Source organism: Mycteria americana, chromosome 2 (assembly GCF_035582795.1).
Source record: "Mycteria americana isolate JAX WOST 10 ecotype Jacksonville Zoo and Gardens chromosome 2, USCA_MyAme_1.0, whole genome shotgun sequence".
NCBI lineage: Eukaryota > Metazoa > Chordata > Aves > Ciconiiformes > Ciconiidae > Mycteria > Mycteria americana.
Genome location: NC_134366.1, coordinates 90,470,875 through 90,488,147, shown reverse-complemented (window position 1 = coordinate 90,488,147; position 17,273 = coordinate 90,470,875).

Genomic DNA, 17,273 nt, shown 5'->3' with positions numbered 1-17,273 from the left:
ACCCATTGGTAAGTTATATTAATTATATTTTTTTAATTTACTCTAAACATCCAGAGTAAAACCAATTTTGCATCACATTAGGAAAGATCCCAAGAATAATTATTTATTGTGAAATTTAGCAATTCAGATTTACACTACAGGATCATATCAGCTGCCAATGTTCAGCATAAATCTTTTTAATAGGGATTACACGTCTATCAATGGCAGAACAGAATATTAAACTCTTTATGCATAAGGCATTTTCTTTTCAAATTTGGATGATATATGAGCCTGCTTTTGAAAACAATTACTTTTGTGTATCCACTTGCTCCTTTTGAAAGATGAGGTCCAGTTGAATTCAGTGGGACTAAGAAGAGGGGCAAGAATTTATGCAGTTGGGTCACTGGCTTCTACCATCCAAATACTAAGGACTATTTCACTGGTGCCCCATAGAATATTGCAGGACTGAACACAGAGTCTCCCAATTCAAGCTCCCCGAGGAATTCTAGGAACTGAAACATGAAGAACTAAAATTCCCTACATACTCTGAAAAAGTCTGACATGAATGAAGATAAGAAGCTCCTCACTGCAACTATCTACAAAAAATGTAAACCAAACTGTTCATGAATAGATCACTGGTTTCATTCAATTAAAAAAAGGTATTAAAATATTCAATGAATATTTTGGCATGTACTTTTTTCAACTTAAAAATCTTCTTTGCAACAAGGAGAGATGAGTGACGATATAGGTAATACAGGACTGTAATGGAAGCACAGCTTGTGGGATCACGATTACTTCAGAACCTACCCTTACATGAAAAAAATGAAAAATTAATATGAACAAATAGTCCCAACCATTGCAAAGTGTGCTGTCAGTCAAGGTGAGTCCAGAAAAGCTAAGAGCTGCTAAGGAGCTAAAACTCTGTGCTGGGACTTGCACTTTGGAGAGCTGCACTGATATTGGCCAAAGTCAGCAACAAGGACACGATGAAGAAATGTCAGCAGAAGTGAGTGAGGGTGGGGTATCAGAAAGAGTCCTCACAGAGGGGGAAGGAAGAGGGGCTGATGAGGGGCCTGGAGTTCAGGAAGGTCGCAGTGAAAATCCCTTTAAAAAAAATTTGGAACCACTGCTGTAGAAGGTGATTAAAAAACTGACAAGCACGTACAGACAAAGAAATACCTGCATGAGTCTGCACTGAACCTGAAAGCAACAGTCTGCCTCATTTATTTCTGAAATACTGGTACAAGGTCTCCTGAATAAAATGGGTCATAACAGAAAAGTAAAAGCTTGCCTGAGCAGACCAGCAGGTATTTACTGGTGGTTGTCAAAGATCAATGATTTCTCATTAGCCCACACATGTGTTTCAAGAGTGAAGGAAGCTGAGAAGGGAGAGTGAGACATCTCCCTGTCCACAAGTTTTAAACATTTGAGAAAAACATCAAGGAGGTTTTTTGGGGGGTTTTGGGGGTCTTTTTTGTCAAGTGATCCTGTATACTCCTGAAAGCCACAGGAACTGAACTAACGGTGACACCTATCTATCTTTTCTTGTGAAGATGACATATTAGTCAAACTCTTCACAGACAGCATAAAATAGAAATGTCCAAAGACTTACATTCATCTCATTAGACTGTATGAAGTTTGAAGTTTATCTCTGTTTTATCCATTCAAACTACCGTATGGCTGGAAATTCTGGGCAGCAGCTGTCTTCTCACTCACAAGTCAATTTCTACTCACAATTTTAACTCTGGAAGCAAGTAACATAAAACCTCTGGCTAAGGACCAATAAGATGATTTGTGAACGGTTGTTAGTATCCACTACTTTTTTTTTTTTATAATACCAACAATTTCTAGACAAACATATTGCTCAGAAACACACGTAATTTTACAAGGGACTATTTTGTAAAGCATGGGTGTTTTACTTAAATTCATTTCTGCTTTCTATCCCTCCACTTGAGAAAAACTATAACTCATGAGATTTGATACATTCAGATCTGTTATTGAGCCACTGGCTAACACAGAATTCAGTCTTATTTTAAAGGTGAGCACAAAAAGAGAGACTTAAGAAAAAAAATATTCTGCTGACTCCAGCCTTAACAATCAAATGGATGCAGCCACTTGTTTTAAATCTCTGATTTCTGCTTCTTCCCCTGTCAGATCAGGTGCCAGTAAACCATTAATTTTGCTCATTACAGCTTCTGTATCACTTTGGATTAGAGCTTGCAGACTTGGATTAAGCCTATTCTTAGTGCTTCTAAATCAAACTTGTGCATTTGATTTTCATTTTGTCAGGGGCAGTACTGTAGCAGGATTTCATAGGACATCCCTACTATTTCCTACAACAAACCTGACACTAAGGCCTCTCAACAGAAATAAAGCGAAAACTAACACAGCTGTTAAAACAAAATGTGTATTTCATGAAGCTCAGAAATTACAAATGGCAAATAGATACATGAGATGAAAGCCTGTATGAAACAGCATCAAAATGTTATTTCCACCACCTTTCCTAATTTATTTTAAAGCATATATGAAATAGTCAACTGTTACTTACTGCAGATGTATGTATGAGGATTCTCTTCACCTGCAGTGAAGAGCACCAAAAGATGCCAAACCTTTTACATGTAGCACACATTAACTAAGTTCCAACTCACAATTGTAATAGAAATCTCTGAGACTCAACTCTTGCACCAGTATCATCCACCACAAAACCTAACAAAATTCTTTTCTTCTGTTCTCATAGCCAGGCATTTATTGTGCTGCTGCAGCCTGCTCCTACGATCAAGTGTGAGTTCTTACAGCCACGTCTGACCTGGTTCCTTCTAGTCGTCTCTTAAGTAAAGGTCATCTTATACCAGCCAGCAGTCTTTCTCAAGCACAAATATATCTTAACATGCAAGATCAGAAAAATACACTTCCTCAGTTTTTCATTCTTTTAACAACAAAAATCCTAAAATCTCATAAATCACTTTTTAAGTATTCCATCTTATAAATTAAAATCAGTGTTTGGCAAATAGTATCTCCAAAAAGTAAAAGAAAGTCTGAAAAAGGGGTAAGTTCCCTGACAACAAAATAATAAAAAGTACTAACGATGGCATCAAGCTCTTCCAGCTGCACCGTACAGCAACTCAATTGTAATACATTTTACAAAGATGAGTTAAAGGTTACTGCTGGGTTGTACAGTTTTACACAGAAACAACCTTGTATGTTCAGTCTGAAACATGGCAGCTATTTTTGAATTAAGAAGCACCATTCTAAGCTGTGTCCTTTGCTGCATTTATGAGCTTTCTAGGTATAGAAATATGTATAAGGCACCCTTCTCATTTTTTTTTTCCGTCTGATCATCTCTCTTTGAATAGCATGCTCTTTGGGCGCTCACTGCTCTCCTCTCATGCCGAGATCTCTGTGCATTTGGCCATGCATTATAATAGTCATCTTGCTTAAGCTCAAAGATCTTGCCAGTATTTTGCCTTACTTCTTCTGCCTAAGGATTTGAAATGCACCATCATTTTACTCACCATTGTTCCCGTCCCAGCCTAGTCCTGTCGTTGTTTCTTTAAACCAAACTCCTTCGCACACATGGGCTGCAAGTGTATCTGTGCTCTTTCCACATGCTCCCTGTGCTCTTCCTTCCTGTTAGTCTCCATTTCATTGTTATATTGGTAAATAATTCAGCCGGTGTCAAGTCTACAACTGGTTTAATTAGTTATTTTTCTCTGTCCAGGAAGTAGAATTTTCTATGTGTCAACATCTTAATCCCTATTAGGGAAAGAAGGAGAGGGTGATGTCACCCAGGAAGCTAAGTGCTGATATCAATCAGTCCTGTGACCTAATTACAGACCCATTAAAACTGACACAGAATACAGAGCATAGAGAGACACTCTGTGTATTGCACATATTTCCTTCCTGGTTTTCCCCTTTTCCCCTCAAGTTAATTGTGTACTATCTATAGATGGCTGGAACGTTATCTCAAGTGCAGGGACTGATCAGCTTCAGCATTCAAAAATTGATCCATTAAGAATAAGCAGAAAAAATTCCACTGAGTGTGGCCCAGATCTGGAGACTGTAATTTTAGAGTATTTGGAAGAAATAAAGCTAGTCCACATTCCTGTTCAGGCAACCTTACAGGTTAATTTAAGCACTATTTTGTTTAAACTTGACTGCCTTTTAAAACTAAACTCATTTCACTGTAAGAAACAGAAATACCAATTAATTACTCTTTCCTGCTGAAAAGATGTTCTTTCTTAATCCATATTTTGAAAGAGTTATACTGCACTGTTTAGCTGTTTTATAAAGATTCTGTGTAAAAAAAACATAACTGGAAGAAGCAGGAATCAAAAATCACAAGGATAATCAAATATTTGCTGGGAAAAATAATTCATACTATTTTTGAATTAACACAGAATTAACAGAACACAGAAATAATAAAATTTTGGGTAAAAACTGACACTTCTGCATTTGTAACTCATAGTTTCAAGAGCTGTTAGTGAAATGTGTTAAGCTGTGCTCCCATGTGTTCTGAAAGAAAAAAAAATACGTATATGTATTTTTGTTCACTTCCTGGAATTTCACTGGAGAGGGTAAAAACAATAACCATTTTGAATTATATAGATCCAGGGAAAAATGGCAATAAAAGTCTGAATTTCAGTGTCTTTTTGGATCTGTTAGATTTTAAATAAATTCCTATAAATAAAATCAAACATTATGCAAATACAAATAGCAGGTTAGCAAGCACTGGAACTAGCCAACTGTAATCAGACTCCTGTATACAAAATGACTGACCCCCTGCTGATTAGATCACGCCTAATGCATGCTTTGCATGCAAGAAACAAACCCACCTTTCACTCCGAAGCTGCATCAAAGATGCACAGAAGACGCACAGAAGATGCCACAGAAGCCAAAGATGGCTTCTGTGGCAGAGCCCACGTTGCAGCTGGTATACCATCGCCAAGTGCCAGGGCCCTGGTTCACCTCCCCCTGCCCTCGGGAGCTGTCTCAGCCTCAGCGTGGTGAGATTGTGCCTGCCAGGAAGGGGAGAGCGTGGCCCCGCTGGCCTGGGCAACCTGGTGCCCCACTGCCCTGGTATGCAGGTACACCTCCCCTGCACAGGCAGGTTGGCAGCTTGGCCATTTTGATTAGGAATCCTAAGTCACTTCCTTCAACTGAAGTGATAAATACAATTAATTCTTCCCCTTCTTCCTGATTCCTCATGCTGTTACACTTCACATGCAATCCTCAGCTGTAGTTCCACTGCTTTAGTCCTAGAGTAGAAAGTACGTGCCACTGAATTTACATAGGAAAGCAATCTGATGAGTATCCAACGATTTTCTTTATGATCCCAAAAGGGAGCACACAGGCTACATGAAGCTGAGATTGATTTAACAAAAGACATACAAAATACCTAGGTTTTGTACTTTTAAACAAGAATGGTTGCACAAAAAAACCCTACAGGCAGGTTTCAACTAAGCCAGCTTGTAGTCCAGACTGATAACAATAATGACTGACTTTTTACTCTTGAGTTTTGATCTTATATTTAGAAATTTACCTTGAAATCCTCCTAACATATTTGGATTAGATGGTTGAATATCTGCTGTTTTCATGACTTCCAAGAACAGTTGAGTATTGTGGTTGTTAGGCAATCAAACTAATAAAAATTTCTGACCCGCATAATCAATCTGAAATGGTCCCAAAATCATTTTTATTTTCTGAAGACATAGAGGGTGATACATTTCTGATCAACTGCTTCTGCCTTTTACATCATTAGCTCAAATGTAATCAAATCCTCTTAAAGCTGAGCAAAATGTTGATCTATTTATACTGATTTTGAAGTGAGAAATGTGAATTAGTGAAATATTTTTTCAATATTATTTCAGTTTTTAAAATTACTTTCAGAGTAGAAGACCTTGAAAAGTTCAGATTATTTAATTTTCATATATTCAAAATTTAAGCTGGCTTTTTTTGTAAGCTTCAATCAACTTCCTGCTTTAAAATGTTTTTCAGCTTAATTTGACAAAACACTCAAAACATTCTGCAAAGTTTCTGAATTTTCAGGGAAGTAAAAAGCCAATTATTCTCCTGGTACTAAAGGAGGCTAAAATCCAATGTTGACTGAGAGTCCATTCCTTTAGGCAATTCATTTCTTGGTTTATATCTTGAAAAGTGAGGCCAGCATCCAGCAACATTGAATCTCAGTTCTGCATTTCAACCTTGCAAGAAGGGTGAGAGTTTCTTTAGCGCCATCATAAATATATATTTGTGATAAGGTAGCTCTGAAACTTCCATTTGCATTTATCAAGTCAGGTTTTCACACAGATATACAGAAGGTTATCAAAATTTAGGGTGCTCCATGTATAAACTATTTTCATGTATTAATTTTTATAAGGTAGATACATCAAAAGAATGCACTATGCATTTGGTACTATATCAAAACTGTACACATGCTTTATGTGTGTCTAACCATATATAAAGACAATATATGCACAGGACCACTGGGAAGATCAGGTAACTTCATTCTAAATCGGAGAAGCAAAATGAAATCACTGAGTTTGCTATTTTTTTTTGTTGTCCACAAGTTCTGTCCTAACAGTTGTCAGGATATAAAAAATCATCACACAAAGAGGAGCCTAAGGGTTCAGAGAGTCCTGGAGCTTTACATTTCAGAGAACACCTTATGTTCTCTGAGTGCCTGGAACAGGCAAATGTAAGTTGGAGTATTACGCATGGAGTAAAATAACATAGATACGTAAGCTACCTACAAAAGTTTCACTCAACATCTGGTACAGAGCTTCTGTAAACCAACAGTAACATATACTTCAAATTAATTAGGAACAAGAATGGTTTAAATGCATTTGCAACTTTCCATTTATTTATTTCATTAAGGTTTATGAAATCAGTAAGGCAGACTATTCTAAAAACATCAGCATGAACTTTTTTAGTAGTTCCTTGTACTGTTTGCTAAAGAAGGCCTATATAACCAGGAGGAGATATTAAAGTAAAAATTCAGATAACCATAAAGTCATTTTTTCAAGTCTAAGGTGAAGACTCTGAGGAAGGAGGTTAGATAGACAGATAGATAGGTAAGAAATTATTATTAGCCACAAAAATTATCTCTCCCTTACTCTGTATCCACCCCTTATTCTATACCATCTACGTCATGCCCGGGTTCTACCCTTTCTAATACATTCCAGTTAATCACCACCACTTTCCCTGTCTTTTGATATATACACACAGATATCATTCCCTTGGTCTACGGGCCATCCCTCTAAAATGTCCGTTGAGTTCATTTAGTCCATGACTTTGGGCTCCATCTGTCATAACAGTCTTTCAGGACAGGAGAAGTGGTGTGTGGTGTTGGATTGTTGCATGCTGAAGCCAGTTCTGGTTCCATCACTGCTGCACTTGCTTGGTTTCATTAAATTTCATTCTTCATTAATCTGGGCAATTCTCACTGAAATACTGTTGATATGGCATATAGCAACCATAAAAGTGATGACATAGAGTATTATATAGCAGTTAACATCACACCATTTACTTCATTGGCTATTCTCACCCAAAATCAAGTCCCCTTGAGGTAAAATTCAGCCTTCCCCATCCTTTTGCATCACCCACCAAGTGCAGGTTCTTGAGAAAAAGCAATCCCATGAATGGGTTTGCTTTGCCTGAGGCAGGAGTAACCCAGACTGTCTTCCCCAGCATATTTATGTGCACTACAGGGTCTTCATCCCCTTCTACAGTACGTGAAAGTTTTGATTAGGCAGGGCCAGATCGATTGGCAGATCCCCTAGTGTTGACTTACCAGGTGGCCTTTGCCTAATGTGTATCCCAATGTTTGAATGTCCCACCACCCATTGCTTTTAGTTCAGTCTTTCAGTCCATTGTATCGTTTGATTTTCCCAGAGGCTGGTGCGTGACAGGGGATGTGATATACCCACTCAATGCCATGCTCTTTGGCACAGGTGTCTATGAGGCTGTTTCGGAAATGAGTCCTGTTGTCTGACTCAGTTCTCTCTGGGCTGCCATGTCACCATAGGACTTGCTTTTCAAGGCCCAGGATGGTGTTCTGGGCAGTGGCATGGGGCACAGGATATGTTTCCAGCCATGCAGTGTTGCTTTCAACATTGTAAGCACATAGTGCTTGCCTTGGTGGGTTTGTGGGAGTGTGATATAATCGTTCTGCCAGGCCTCCCCATATTTATATTTCAGCTATAGCCCTCCATACCACAGAGGTTTTAACCTCTTGGCTTGTTTGATTGCATTGCATCTTTCACATTCATGGATAACCTGTGCAATAGTGTCCATGGTCAAGTCCACCCCTCGATCACAAGCCCATCCATATGTTGCATCTCTTCCTTGATGGCCTGAGCTGTCATGGGCCCATTGAGCTATAAATAATTCACCCTTATCTTGCCAGTCCAGATCCACCTGAGCCACTTCAATCTTAGCAGCCTGATTCACCTGCTGGTTGTTTTGATGTTCCTCAGTGGCCCGACTCCTGGGTACCTGAGCATCTATATGAAGTACTTTTACAACCAGGTTCTCTACCTGGGCAGCAATACTTTGCCACAATGCGGCAGCCCAGATGGGTTTGCCTCTGCACTGCCAGTTGCTCTGCTTCCATTGCTGTAACCACCACCACAGGGCATTTGCTGTCATCCATGAATCAGTATAGAGATAGAGCACTGGCCACTTTTCTCGTACAGCAATGTCTAAAGCCATCTGGATGGCTTTCACCTCTGCAAACTGACTCAATTCCCCTTCTTCTTCAGCAGTTTCTACAACTTGTCGCATAGGACTCTATACAGCAGCTTTCCCTCTCTGATGTTTTCCTACAATATGACAGGACCCATCAGTGAACAGGGCATATTGCTTCTCATTTTCTTGCAGTTTATTGTACAGTGGGGCCTCTTCAGCATGCATCACCTCCACCTCTGGCAATATTCTGAAATCTTTGCCTTCTGGCCAGTCCATGATCACTTCCAAGATTCCTGAGCTATTGAGGTTTCTATTCAAGCCCGTCGTGTGATCAGTGCAACCCACTTACTCCACATAGCATCAGTTGCCTGATGTGTAGAAGGGACCCTCCCTTTGAACATCCAGCCCAGTACCAGCAGCTGGGGTGCCAGGAGGAGCTGTGCTTCAGTACCAACCACTTCCAAAGCAGCTCAAACCCCTTCATATGCTGCCAAAATGTCTTTTTCAGTTGGAGTATAGCAGGCCTCGGATCCTCTGTATCCCTGACTCCAAAACCCTAGGGGTCAACCTCGAGTCTCCCCTGGTGCTTTCTGCCAGAGGCTCCAGGTAGGGTCATTCTCCCTGGCTGCAGTGTAGAGCACATTTTTTACATCTTGTCCTGCCCGGACTGGCCCAAGGGCTACTGCATGAACTATCTCCCGTTTAATTTGTTCAAAGGCTTGTCATTGTGCAGGTCCCCATTTGAAATCATTCTTCTTCTGGGTCACTTGATAGAGAGGGCTTACGATCAGATTGTAATTTGGAATATGCATTCTCCAAAAACCCAAAACACCTAAGAAAGCTTGTGTTTCATTTTACTAGTGGCTGTTATTTTGTTAATCACATCCATTGGGATCTGATGATGTCCATCTTGCCATTTTATTCCTATAAAACTGGATCTCCTGTGCAGGTCCCTTGACCTTACTTTGTTTTATGGCAAAACCAGCTCTCAGGAGGATTTGGACTATTTTCTTCCCTTTCTCAAAAACTTCTTCTGCTGTATTTCCCCATACAATGATGTCATCAATGTATTGCAGATGTTCTGGAGCTTCACCCTGTTCCAGTGCTGTCTGGATCAGTCCATGGCAAATGGTAGGGCTGTGTTTCCACCCCTGGGGCAATCGATTCCAAGTGTACTGAACGCCCCTCCAAGTGAAAGCAAACTGTGGCCTGCACTCTGCTGCCAAAGGGATTGAGAAAAAAAGCATTAGCAATATCAATTGTAGCATAACGTTTGGCTGCTTTTGACTCCAGTTCGTATTGAAGTTCCAGCATGTCCGGCACGGCAGCACTCAACAGCAGCATGACTTCATTCAGGCCACGATAGTCTACTGTTAGTCTCCACTCTCCATTAGACTTTCACACTGGCCATATATAAGTGTTAAAAGGTGAATGAGTCTTACTGATCACTCCTTGGCTCTCCAGTCAATGAATCAGTCTATGGAAGGGAATCAGGGAGTCTCGGTGGGTGCAATATTGCCTCCGGTGCACTGTTGTGGTAGCAATTGGCACCTGTTGTTCTTCGACCCTCAGCAACCCCACAACAGAAGGGTCCTCTGAGAGACCAGGCAAGGTGGACAGCTGTTTAATTTCCTTCATCTCCAAGGCAGCTATGCCAAAAGCCCACCAGTACCCTTTTGGGTCCTTGAAATACCCTCTCCTGAAGCAGTCTATGCCAAGGATGCACGGAGCCTCTGGGCCAGTCACAATGGGGTGCTTCTGCCCCTCATTCCCAGTTAGGCTCACTTCAGCCTCCAGTACAGCTAGCTGTTGGGATCCCCCTGTCAATCCAGAAATACAGATGGGTTCTGCCCCTGGATAGCTTGATGGCATTAGGGTGCACTGTGCACTGGTGTCTACTAGGGCCCTATACTCCTGTGGGTCTGATGTGCCAGGCCATCGAATCCACACAGTCCCGTAAACCCGGTTGTCCCTTTCCTCCACCTGGCTGGAGGCAGGGCCCCTCTAGTCCTGGTCATACTGTTCATTACCCACTTCTTGTACATACAAGTCAGGAGCTCCTTCATTAAAATCAGAAGTAAGATCAGCCCTTTTACTCTTTTACTCTGTCTGGGGAACTGTCCACTGGAAACTGGAGCAGCAGTTTTCCTGGAAGGAAACCCCTTTGGTGATTGTTTTTCCCTGCAACTTATGTACCCGTGCCTCTAGGGTTGAGGTAGGTTTTCCATTCCACTTCCTCATGTCCTCTCCGTGGTCACGCAGGTAAAACCACAGGGTGCCCTGTGATGTGTACCCTCTATATCCTCTCTCTTGAGCAGAGGAACGCTGAGTCCTAATAGCTGAGGTACTGGTCTGTACAGGTGGGGAGTAGGATCTATCGTCTTTGAGTTGCTGGACCAGTTTCTCCACAGCCAAGACGAAGGAGGAAGAGAGACTTTCTTTGTATTCCCAGAGTCAGCTAGCCGCTTCATCCACCATTGGTCCCTCTCTGTCTTTGCAGTTCAGTATTGCCAATGACTTGGCATACCATACTAGTGCACTCCATACCAACTTCCATCACATAGGTTGTGTGCACTGGACTTCATCTGGATCTTTGGATAACTGCTCATTGTCCAGGTCACCATAAAGCACCTCCAGCACAGCTAATTCCCTCAGGTACTGGATCCCTCTCTCCATAGTGGTCCATTTCCCTGGGTGATATGTAACATCTTCCTTGAAGGGATATCTTTATTTTATACCTGACAGGAGTCGCCTCCAGAGGCTGCGGGCTGGTTCCCCTTTTCCAATCACTTTGTCAATGCCCCCTTCCCTAGAAAGGGATCCCAGCTCTTTGGCTTCCTTACCCCCTAATTCCAGGCTATTGGTCCCATTATCCCAGCATCGGATCAGCCAGGTGACAATGTGCTTGCCTGGACGATGGCTGAAATCTTTTTGCATATCTCACAGCTCACTCAGTGATAGGGATTGACCGGTTTCCATTTTGTTTATGAATTCTTCCTCTTCCTCCTCCTCTCCTTGTGATGGCCTTGCTTTTTCCATGATTCTTCCTGTGTATAGGGGCAACTGATACTGACAGAGGTTGGTTCCCTGGTTCAGCCTGTCATTGGGGTTGGAGTAGCCACAGTGCCTGTCACTGGGGGATTTGGAGTAGCAACGGTCCCTGTTGCTTCGTTGTCAGATCCAGAGACCTTCTCTTCCCCTTGAGGGTACTGAATAGTGTTGAACAGGGCTCTGTATGTATGGGCCAGGCCCCAGCACATTGCAGTGATTTGTGTCTCTCTGGAGTTGCCAGGGTGACAGCATACTTTTACCAAATATTTTACTAGTTTTTCAGGATTCTGCACTTGTTCAGGAGTGAAGTTCCAAAACATTGGAGGTGCCCACTGTTCTAGGTAATTGCCTATACTATCCCAGACACCCTGCCACTCATAACTATCCAACCCCAGGGCAGATCTCTGGATGATATTTTTAAATTTCTTATTAACCTCAGACAAAACTGAAACAATATTCCCAAGAAGGATCTTAACCACCCAAGGATGTTCAAGATACTGAAAAGTTATTGTAAGGAAGGAGGAAACATCATAGAAGAAGGCAGCGAAGGTGCCATTCTGTATTTCCTCCATAAAAAACCTCCCAGATGAAGACGTATAATTGCTAATTGTCTCCACGAGGTGGTACCCAAAGTACATTAATAGCTTCAGTACAAAACTTAGATGCCAGATTAAGCTCAAGGCCAGTGTTTTAATAACAAATCTCACAGGCAAACCATCACTAATCACTGCAGAGCACAGCAAACTGCAAAAACCAACACCGATCCTTAACATGTACAGCAAAAAAATGAGCATGGTGCAGATCAGGTAAGCCAATATTGAGAACAGATGAATCAATATCGTGGCCTGCAACTATTAACAGATCTAAATTCCTTAATATACTCTGGTTAATCTGTTATTATCTCAAAGCCTTCGTGCCCCACATTCGGCGCCAAAAAGGACTGTCGTGGTTTAGCTTCAGTTGGCAACTAAGCACCACAGAGCTGCTCGCTCACCCTCCCCCTTCCTGGTGGAATGGGGAAGAGAATCGAAAGGGCAAAAGAAAGAAAACTCGTGGGTTGAGGTAAGAACAGCTTAATAATTGGAAAAAAAATTGTAATGAGAAGGAAAATAACAAGGGAGGGAGAGAGACAGGAACAAAACCCAAGGAAAATAAACTCAAGTGATGCAACTGCTCACCACTCGCCGACCGGTGTCCAGCCCGTCCCTGAGCAGCAATTGCTACTGTCTGGCCAACTCCCCCCAGTTTATATACTGAGCATGACACATATGGTATGGAATAGCCCTCTGGCCAGTTTGGATCAGCTGTCCTGGCTGTGCCCCCTCCCAGTTTCTTGTGCGCCCGGCAGAGCATGGAAAGCTGAAAAGCCCTTGAATAGTTTAAGCATTACTTTGCAACAATGAAACAGTGTGTTATCAACATTATTCTTGTACTAAATCCAAAACACAGAACTGTACCAGCTACTAGAAGGAAAATTAACTCTATCTCAGCCCAAACCAGGACAATTATATAACATAAAGGCTCTCATATGGGAAAGCTGGAGTCCCCTCTGCCGCGACGGACTATGTTTACGACGGAAACTACCATTACCGAGTAATTTGAAGTCACTTGGGTAACCTGACCATAACTCAATTCTGTAAAGTGTCAGAAATGTTGAACTGCAGATTAAGTAATCCATTCAAAATCCATTTGAAATCACATGGTAACCTGGCCATCACATAACTCTGTAAAATGACAGAAATAGTAAACTGAACAAGATTCAGTAATCTGGCAGATTGAATGAGAAAGGGCAGACATGTTTTGCTTCTTTTGTTTTTCCTCACAGTATATTACATTTTGCCTAGTACTTTACAATTATGTCTCCACAACTGAGAGAAAATGAAGATATTATAAAGGCTTAAAAATTATATAACAACAAAAACTGCATGGGAATGTTGAGTGATTAGACTAGGCAACAATATATCAACTTCACAAATACATATGAAGCTGAAGCATACTGATTAAATATTATTAAATATTTTACTTGGTGTCTTGCTTCAGTGGTCTGCTGTAGTAAATCTAAGTAAAATGAGATCCTTTTTTCTTTAAACATTTTTTCTAATGGGTGAATATAAAAATATTGCCTTACCATGCTTCTGAAAGCTACATGTATTTAACACTGATACTATGAGCTTCTATCCTTAGACTACAAATCAAATACCATCTGCAAGACAAATTGTGCCCTGAGAAACAAGTATATATCTCTCTGGGAGTCATGAAAAGGCAATGGAGATTCTTCATTTATGAAAAAGCATTGTTCTCAAATGTCAGTGGCACATATGTAGAGCCTCATCAAAAATTCAACAACAGTTTTAAATTCCTTTTTCCCATATAAAATTTAGGTATGCTGTCAGATACGAGAATAATAGTTTAAATGTGAAAATATATTTGCTGATTTCTCTCTTGTTGTTTATTACAATACTTTAAATACTGCTTCTCCAAGGAAACAAGATTGACATTGAAAGAGAGGTATTTGTGGTTACAAATGCTAGGAGGCAAAAAAGGTGCTCTGAATATATTCATTGTGAATAATATTACACAATGATAGTTTACAGAACTCAACTTCCCAACCCCAAAGGCGGCAAACCTGTTATTAAACATGTAAAGCAAAGGAAAAGGATAGAATCCTAGAGGTCAATGGTCTTAGTCAGGTAGGTAGTTTTTAAAGAAAGCTGAAATAAATATAACCTTTGAGGGAAGAGGAAACTAGCAGCTTTTTTTTTTTAAAGCAGAAAATATATTTTTAGACAAAATGTATGTATCACACTATAGGCTTGCATTACTTAACAAGGCATGAGATGGCTGTGTCACTAGCCAAAACTCCTACATGGTCTTTCTATCAAGTCAAACATGAACAAAATCGCATAGATCTGACAGGAATGTAGAAAAGACAACAGTCAATGCTGGTGAGAAACACCTCCTGCAAAAAGAAGCGAGCTTCAGGTGACGATTGAAGTAATCAAAGATAGTTGAATTTGAGTCTTACTGTTGTGAAAAAATGCTTCCTCTAAGAAAAAAAAAATGTTCTTTGAAACTCAATGTATTGAAGGAAAGAGAAAACTAGGGTTGGACGGAATTCAAAAAAAGTTAACATAAACACATTTTTTTCCCAAGTGTAGTAGAAATAATGCTTTCTGGGCCCCAGCATTTTTGACTGTACGAAGATCATAATTTGCTCTGTTAAAGCTCCTGAACATGCTAAATGATAACGAGACCTAAAATGAAATTAGCATCAACTCCATTTACTTGGTACCCCACAAGCTTTGCTGGTACATTTACATAAGTAGGATCCAACTTACCGAGTTCAAACAATTTTTGTAACTGAGAAACAGTGTTAAATAGGCTATTTTTAAACCTGTGGAAAGGCAGTGATGAATTTCTTTAGTGTGTTCTCCATTACTCAGTCTACCCACTGATGACTTTCTATTGTGTCCCCTATTGAGTTATTTGTAATTTATTTCTATATCACGCTTTTCTTTACCATCTAGCTGATAGAAATGTTTCTTGTACCTATTTAAAACATAGCAATCTATATTGCATACAAAATGCAATAGTGTTTACAGCTTTTCCCAGAACATTCTTATTTGGAAATTTTTCACAGTAACTATGGCACATGAAGAAAGCTGTAACTGTGAAGCCAGAAAGAATGTAGAACCTCTAGGTTTTTAGCTTTGCATCTGGCTATATCTAATTTTCTAGACAGAAAGATGGTGCCAGATAAAAGAGAAGCAGATTTATAGCTAATTCCTCATGCTTATCAAAAAAGAGAGAAAAAAAGTATATTTTGGAGTTCCCTTTCAAATCGAGCTACATCTGAAGATGTGAAAAAATCACTAACGTTCAAAAGCACTCACTGCTACTCTTATCCATAGCAGCAAGATTAATAAATAATTAACAGCATTTCCAAAACAAACATACCTCAAAGACATTGGTGTCTTAATTCTTCTGAAGAATTACTACCTCAGCTGCCTTTTTGTCTTCTGGTCTTGAGTTTGTTGTGTAGCCTAGGAAAAATAAATCTCAGCTTACTTTCAAAATGAAAGCATAAGGCTAGACCCAAGGAAAAAAACTTAATAGCATTGCAGTTAATTCCTCTGTAATCCTACCTCATTATCTTAAGCAAATAAATCTCTGAAAAGGATTGCCTTATTAAAAGTGAATTAGAAAACTGAATGTCATCTGTGCAGGGAGACATTCTCTTAAAATGCAATCAGCAAGGAAGCTCATAAATAGGGCACTATATAAAAATGTTCCTATCAGGCAATCCTTAGCAGATTTTCAACAGATGTGTATGTAACTATGATTTCACAAATTCCTAAAATAAAATGTGTTGACATCGTTTACCACGAACTTTCAAGAGTCTAAAAAAATGTACTCATTTAGATTCTACAGAAAGAACAGTATTAAAAAGATATGTAAAATGTAGCAAGAATGGCTATTGAATTGTCATACCTCCCACTCTTGCATAGCATCATAATGTTTGGTTTACCAAGGAGAACTTAAAAAAAAATTAAAATAATTAAGGTTGTTATGTTTTGATTTTATTTCTATAACTATGTAAAATTCAGGAGGCATAGCCCCTAGGTGCATCTTAACACTCATTACACATTTTTAGAAGTGCACGTGGCGTGTATAAGCAGTGACGTAGTAGTGCACGCTACAAACAGAAATCAGAGACAAACTACTGCAGCCGCTATCATTGTTAGAATGTTGTAAGCTTTCTCAGAAAATGTTTACCAATTGTAAGCATTTTTTGATATATTAGTTAGAAATAGAAAACATGGGTTATCAGATCCTTGGAAAAAATAAAAAAATCAATACTGTTACAACAAAGATTTTTTTATTAAGAAGTGACAACTTTATTATTAACTTAAAAGAAAATAACAGATATCTGTAGAAGCAGATTGTCCTTTGCATTTTTAGCTTCATTAGTATTGAACTTCTCAACTTCACCTTAAAATACTCTTCTTATCTTAATCATCCTGTGAGCTATTCTTTACTTCAAATTACTTTATATCTGTACCAACACAATCTAATTATTTTAAAAGAAAACAACACAGAACACAGCTTGCTTGAAGGGCATTGAAGGATAACAAAACTAAGTGAACCCAGCTCTGGAAGATGATTGTGTCGTATAAAACTTTTTAATACAATGTGGAAAAATCTAATGAAAATGGTATTCAAATGAAAGTAATAAAAGGCAGACAAAGCCAAAACAGAAATGAAAAAAAAACTAAAAAGGGTTCATCGGAACGTCGTTCATACCCACAAGCCAGAAATGTAGCAAGTCGGAAAGAAGTCAGGAAACTATTTTCTGACAATGGCTGATTCTAAGTCCTTTACTTCAGTATTTCTCAAAAAAAGTTAGATAATGACACACACGTGAGTTTGAACACACGAAAGCCAATGCACGCTACAGAAACTAAAACAAGGCATCCAGCATTCACAACAAGATGGAAGAAGTAACATATATTACATTATCATGTAAGATTCTTTAAGAGCTAGGAGACTGTGTATTT